Raw genomic sequence first — 7,074 nt, forward strand, 5'->3', positions numbered from 1 at the left:
CCCTTGGATGATAAAAAGGGATTAATTTGAATGGAACGACAATCTACGGTCTGGCGCCACGGGTCTTCTTTTTCAGCCAACCAACCGACCATAGCTATAAGTTACCGTGGTTAAATTGTTCGTATATTTTGCTCAATTGTCCAGAAAAAAACTTTAACGCTTATAATAAAGGATAAACCAATAAAACTTTGGTAATTAAAATACCACCAAATGACACTTTTCCTTCACGCAATTCAATTTCTTTCCTGCTTTTTAGTTGGATACCTAGCCTAGTGTTGTTTGAGACTCCACGGTTTTTCTTAACCGTAGTTCTGTTTCCGGAGCTATAGGAATTGAAGTAAGCTTGGCTATGAGCAAGCTTACTAAAAGCTAATGAAATTTTTTGTATTATTTTAATTACTTTTAAGGGTTTACTTTTTAGCTCCTTAACGGTTTGAGGGTCACAGTCATTGATTTTGGTCATGTCATCCCCTCTCACAGAGATATGCTCAGAACTGAGACCGAATTCTAAACCGTATCTTAGAGTAAGATTCGAATTTTAGGCATCATTCCACAGAAGACACATTTGAAATGGCTTAGGGCCAAAAACTTTAGCTCCGTAGATTAATACTAGCGTAGTTATAGAAATGAACCTAAATTTTTACATAAATGCAACTGGATAACACAATTTTGAAAGTGAAACCAAAACGTTTTCAAACAATATTTCCTAAATAAAGTTATATTGGAAATATATTAAATTTTTATGGAAACAGATTGACAACAATTTATAAAGTGCTCACATTTCTCAACACTCATGAAATACTGTGCTCCAATTTGCAACCCCATAATTTATGAGCAATCTACCCACATTACCATAAGTACCTACTTTAAAGCTGTTACGTAAAAGTTTCATTACAACATTTTACATTGTAAGCCAATGGCAGGTGTTTAAAGTGGGTCAAATGAAATGAAAGAACTACTTACATGCCAGCAAGTAGCACAGAAGCCATACGTTGATGATTCATCAGACCTGCCCCAAGCCGGTAGCATATTTAGCATGATAAAGCCAAGGCGATAGAAGTTTCTCACAGTACTTAGTAAATGAATAGAAACCCGCGTGGGGAGAGAACAAAGTAAAGTTTACATTGCAACAAAAGTCCAAGAAGAATAAATGTGTAAAGAACAAAAAGAAAATAACAAAAATGTGCGCCAAATGAGGGGTTACAACACACACTTTTCAATTTTAAATCTTTCGTAATTTCAATGGGCGCTTAAAAGGCAATAAAAAGTGTAGCTATATAAATATATACAAATGTCTTTGTATGTATGTAGAGTATCGATATGTTTTCTTAAACGAAATCACACACTGCGTACGCAAAGTTCCCACACTCTGGCGACAAGCGCGTCAAATAAATTTTCGTGTACCCCTCTTACACCGAACAAAAATACACTTGAATGATACGTCATTGATAAATTTACAAAAGCTGCCAAAAATTACTGAACACTTACATATCGAAAGGTGCAATATTGGAGCAATTACTCGGCACCATACCGACACACCAACAATGCAACACTGCGCTCCACCTCGCCGCTAACGACGTGTTGCGCGCTTAAGTGCCTGTTGACGCGGCAAAGTGCCACAAATACTCGAAAATTGCGTTTTTATTAAATTGTTTTTGCTGTTGTTTGCTTTTGTTCCATACATTTTTTAAACCCTCGCAGCACCTGGCCATGGATAAAAAATATTTTGGTTCTTCAAAAGGTTGTTCGAAAAATTTTGAAATATACATATATGACGTCAGGCTTACATATCTCCAAGTGTTAAGATTTAAGAAAAATTAATTTTGGCACTGCCCGGTATAATCCTATTAGAACCTCAACACTCCTATAAATCTTCTAAAATCTCAGAATTAAGGCAGAATAATGATTTACTAGTTGATCAGAGAAATTCTTAAATTAATGAGTGGCATTGCACCTTCGAGATATAAATTCATATCTCAGCTACAAATTGCATTAATATGGTTCTGTTCCGCACGGTCTTAATGCGTCCCCACTTATTTATTTCCATATGTTTCAGTTTTTTTCCATCGAACAGGTGTCACAGCCTTTAGCGAAAAAGCAGGAAAGCCTGCAGCATATGAATCACTGCAATGAATCAACAACAAAAAACTGGCGCAATAGCTAACCGTAGTAGGGGCGAGTCAGCGCTCGAAATGAGGTCGTCGCTAGCAGACATGAGCGTAGTGAACTGCGTAACTGCTGATCGCATTTGACTGCCTATTACATACTAACATGCTTAGCTCCAGCAGGCTATTGAAATGCATTATATGACGGCTTAGTCTTGCAGCATAGTTGGCAGCATTCTAATACAATTAAGCAATTTGTGCACAATGTGACAATGCGACACATCCATATATACATACTATACAGAGCCACATCTTGTTATAATAACACAATCTGAATTGCTTTGTCTGTTGTGAAAGATTTAATTTTCGCTCTTCATTTTTGTATTTCACATTTTCAATTGTTTGTTGCTTGCTTTCTATAATAGCATGCGAAGAAGCCCCTAAATTGCAGCCGAACAAAAGATTTGGAAAATGAAAAAATATATATTGATAAAAACACAAAGTAATATCACGGAAGGCAGCGTTCGCCAGACACTTTATAATTTTAAAGGTAACACTTATCACCTGTATGTAAAGATATGTATGCAGTGTGGTGGCATGCAGGTGCATATCATTGATCGTAATATATTTACATAAGTACATATGTATGCATATTATATTTTAGTTTCCTTTATGTTGCTACTATACCCATGTGCCGTCATCGATAATAAGATTCACTTTGGAGGGTAAATGAAGAATTCACATTTTGTCAATCAATACCTATATACCAAAAACTCGGGTTATTACCCTTGAGCATCTCCAAACACTGCTCGAATCAGCAACCACTTTGCACAGAGCTTTCTCATATCCAAATATTCGTGAATGGTATGATGTACACGTTCAGTTGGTACCTTAAGAGTGCCTGCTATTTCGAACTAATTTATTTTATGGTCATCCAAATTATTTATTCCACTGCGTTCACCTCCGTTCATCTTCGGTGCTAATTTCAATTCGTCTAAACTTAGCATCCCAATATTTGATGATTGACTTTCATGGCGGAGTGTCATGTTTTTGCTTTAACTAAAGCTTTTCCTTCAAAAATCAATACTTCAAATTGCCTTTTATCCATTTTTTACAAAAAAAAAAGTTGCTTCACTTAAATGAGAAATCAAATGGGTCTGGTAGTGAACGAGGGCAATACGAAATATCTCCTGTTATCTCATTGTTGACAGTCATAACTTTGAAGTCGTTGATAATTTCGTCTATCTTGGAATCAGGATCAATACCAGCAACAATGTCAGCCTTGAAATCCAACGCAGAATAACTCTTGGCAACAGGTCCGACATCCGACTGAGTAGGCGATTGAGAAGTAAAGTCTTTTCTCGACGAACAAAAACTAAACTCTACAAGTCACTAATTATTTCCGTCCTGCTATATTGTGCAGAGGCATGGACGACGGCAACATCTGATGAGCAAAGGTTCTGATTTCGTACCTTCTGAACTCTAGTGGGCAATGTACTGGACTATTTCTTTTGGGGTTACATGGAGTCACCAGTCGCTTGTCTACGCAAATAAACCCGAGACATTTATCACTATGGAAGAGAATATTTAGAGTATTATTATTGACATACGGACTAATTTGCTGCCAAAAGTGTTCGAAAATTTGGCCTCTCGGCTGGAATTCATTTAACCCAGCGACGGAGATCACTTACTCAAGATACTTTCTAAAACACAATAGCAAATCCTCGACTTTGTAACAATGTCAAATTCTCGCCATAACATTAAATAATATCCCGTTAATTTATTTTCGAAAATCACTTGTCTAAAATATGCCTACTCTCATCCGAAGAATATCGCACACTTCATAAAATATTTTTACCGTATGTCAATCCGTAATGCACCCACCTACCTAAGAAATTTCGTTTCCTAATGCAGCGTTTTGCTTTCATTACAGATCCCGGTAATGTCATCATTTGTCTTATATAAGAAATATGCAAATACTAAACAATGACTAAATATTCTTAATTATATGATATCATATCATTACATTTGTAATACAATTAAAATATCGTTGACAATGAAATCGATATTCGTCACTACAAAGATGTAAGCAAACTATTCGTTCTTTCTCAAATAAAAAACATACATATTTACAAACAACTCTTGCTAGGGGACTGATTACCCGTTAATCCAATACATTTGTGCATGCACACCAACCATGCTTTCGAACCAAATGCCAGCATTAAAATGTAGAGTGAAAATGTAAGTAATGGCTAAACTATCTACATATAACTATATACTACTTATATATGAAAGTATGGTATAGATTAGTTGAAATAGTACAGAGTACGTTTGAGAAAACTTTTCCAGGACGCTTGTTCGTCCTTGAGAGTGTGGAATATTCCAGTTACTGTGCACATATTCACATTTTTATTACGATTGAGATGGAAAATCACAAAACAGCAGAGAGAGAGAGGCTAATAATGCACCCACGCATGCTGTTATATTATCCTGACTGGATATACGATATGCAAGTGCAAGGCCACTGAGCGAATAATCAATATTGGGTTAGCTTTAGAGAGTGTTGTGCGCGCTTCAAGGACAAACTAAGCTAGCAGTGCAGTCTTTTTGCAAATATTTAAATATGCGAATTTTGCGAGATTTGAGTTTAACAAGTTGAGAGGAGGAAACGGGATTTCTTTGTACATTGAATTGCTTATATAATTATTTTCGTGTAAAAAATCATATGAACGCAGATTTGTCAAAGTAATTGCATAACATTCTAAGAATTTGAATATGGTCAATATCTCAGCACATAGTTCCGTGTATCTGATATAGTAAAAAACAAGTAAGGAAGGGCTAAGTTCGGGTGTCACCGAACATTTTATACTCTCGCATGATAAAGTGATAATCGAGATTTCAGGCGTGGTTGTGAACCGATTTCACCCATATTTGGTACATGTCATCATTGTGTTAAGGAAGTATTATATACCAAATTTCATTTAAAACGGTCGAGTACTTCCTGAGATATGGTTTTTGGTCCATAAGTGGGCGACGCCACGCCCATTTTCAATCTTTTAAAAAAAGCCTGGATGCAGCTTCCTCCTGACTTTTCTTCCGTAAAATTTAATGTTTCCGACATTTTTTGTTAGTCGGTTAACGCACTATTAGTGGTTTTCAACATAACCTTCGTATGGGAGGTGGGCGTGGTTATTATCCCATTTCTTCCGTTTTTGAACTGTAAATGGAAATGCCTAAAAGAAACGACTGTATACAGTATGGTTGACATGCCTATAGTAGTTTTCGAGATATGTACAAAAAAGTTAGTAGGAGGCGGGGCAACGCCCACTTAACTTGAGTAAAAATTGAGATATCATGATGAAACTTGGTACACGTATTTCTTGGCTTCATAAGAAGGTTAAGTTCGAAGATGGGCAAAATCGCCCACTGCCACGCCCACAAAATGGCGGAAACCGAAAACCTATAAAGTGCCATAACTAAGCCAAAAATAAAGATATTAAAACGAAATATGGCACAAAGGATTGCATTAGGGAGGGGCATATGTGGACGTAATTCTTTGGTAAAAGTGGACGTGGCCCCGTGGACGTGGCCCCTACTAAGTTTTTTGTACATATCTCGGAAACTACTATAGCTATATCAAGCAAACTGTATACAGTCGTTTCCTTCTGGCATTTCCATATACAGTTCAAAAACGGAAGAAATCGGATAATAACCACGCCCACCTCCCATACGAAGGTTATGTTGAAAATTACTACAAGTGCGTTAACCGACTAACAAAAAACGTCAGAAACACTAAATTTTACGGAAGAAATGTCAGAAGGAAGCTGCATCCAGGCTTTTTTAAAAATTGAAAATGGGCGTGGCGTCGCCCACTTATGGACCAAAAACCATATCTCAGGAACTACTCAACCGATTTCAAGGAAATTCGGTACATAATATTTTCTTAGCACCCTGAGGACATGTACGAAACATGGGTTAAATCGGTTCACAGCCACGCCTTCTTCCAATATAACGCTATTTTGAATTCCATTTGATGCCTTCTTTGGTGATAGCGGAATAAAACTTTACTCAAATACGGTATTTGATGCGAGAGTATAAAATGTTCGGTGACACCCTTCCTTACTTGTTTCTACTTGTTCTGCCCTTCTGGTCTGCTCGAAGATTATATGTTTCTTCCAAACTTTTTCCTTACCAGAAAGGATAAGAAAGTTTTTACATTCCTGAGAACCATTTGATCATAATTTAGTTGTAATGAGCCAAAAAGGGACTTGTCCTTTTTCTTTAAAGGTTATAAATATATAGAGATTGGCGAGTTGACAATTTTTTTCTGTATTTAGATGATATAATCAAACAAAGTCCGTAGTAGACTCTTAATCATGGGCTATTGCTAGGCTTTAGTGACAGCTGATTTAATAATGTAATAAAAGGAATATGAGGAGAATGCAGGATACATTTTGATTGAATATACATATTTCTGTGGAGCAAATTACAACCCATGAAGAAATTTAGATTTCTTAATTTTATAGTACATACAGTTCTTGGTGTCCTTATTCTAATTAAATGATTCCTTAATCTGTTCTACATAGACTCCTGTTGATGTTAAGATAACAGAGAAAAAGCTTGTTTTCTTAGGAAAGTGAACCTGAAACTTTATATTTAAAAGTCCCGTATATGTTAAAAGTTCTTTAGATGCCTTTACTAGGATATTTTCTCACTAAAAGGAGTTAAAATAAACTTCCAATCAGTTGTAGGATGATGAGCTTCCACTCTTACTAAGCTTTTAATGGAAACCGAATACAAAAAGCTCTGCGCTGACCCTTGGAATTAAATGTTTATTCGTTTTCGTAAAAGGACCTTCTTTTGCCCCTTGCTCAATTTTAATACGATGAACTTAATGTGTGTATACTAGTTAATTGTCAATTCTTATTCATAGAAAATGAGGAATTATAGAATTTGTCACCCAAGATAG

This window comes from Bactrocera latifrons, unplaced genomic scaffold, assembly GCF_001853355.1.
Source record: "Bactrocera latifrons isolate USDA-ARS-PBARC rearing strain unplaced genomic scaffold, ASM185335v1 scaffold_18, whole genome shotgun sequence".
Classification (NCBI taxonomy): domain Eukaryota; kingdom Metazoa; phylum Arthropoda; class Insecta; order Diptera; family Tephritidae; genus Bactrocera; species Bactrocera latifrons.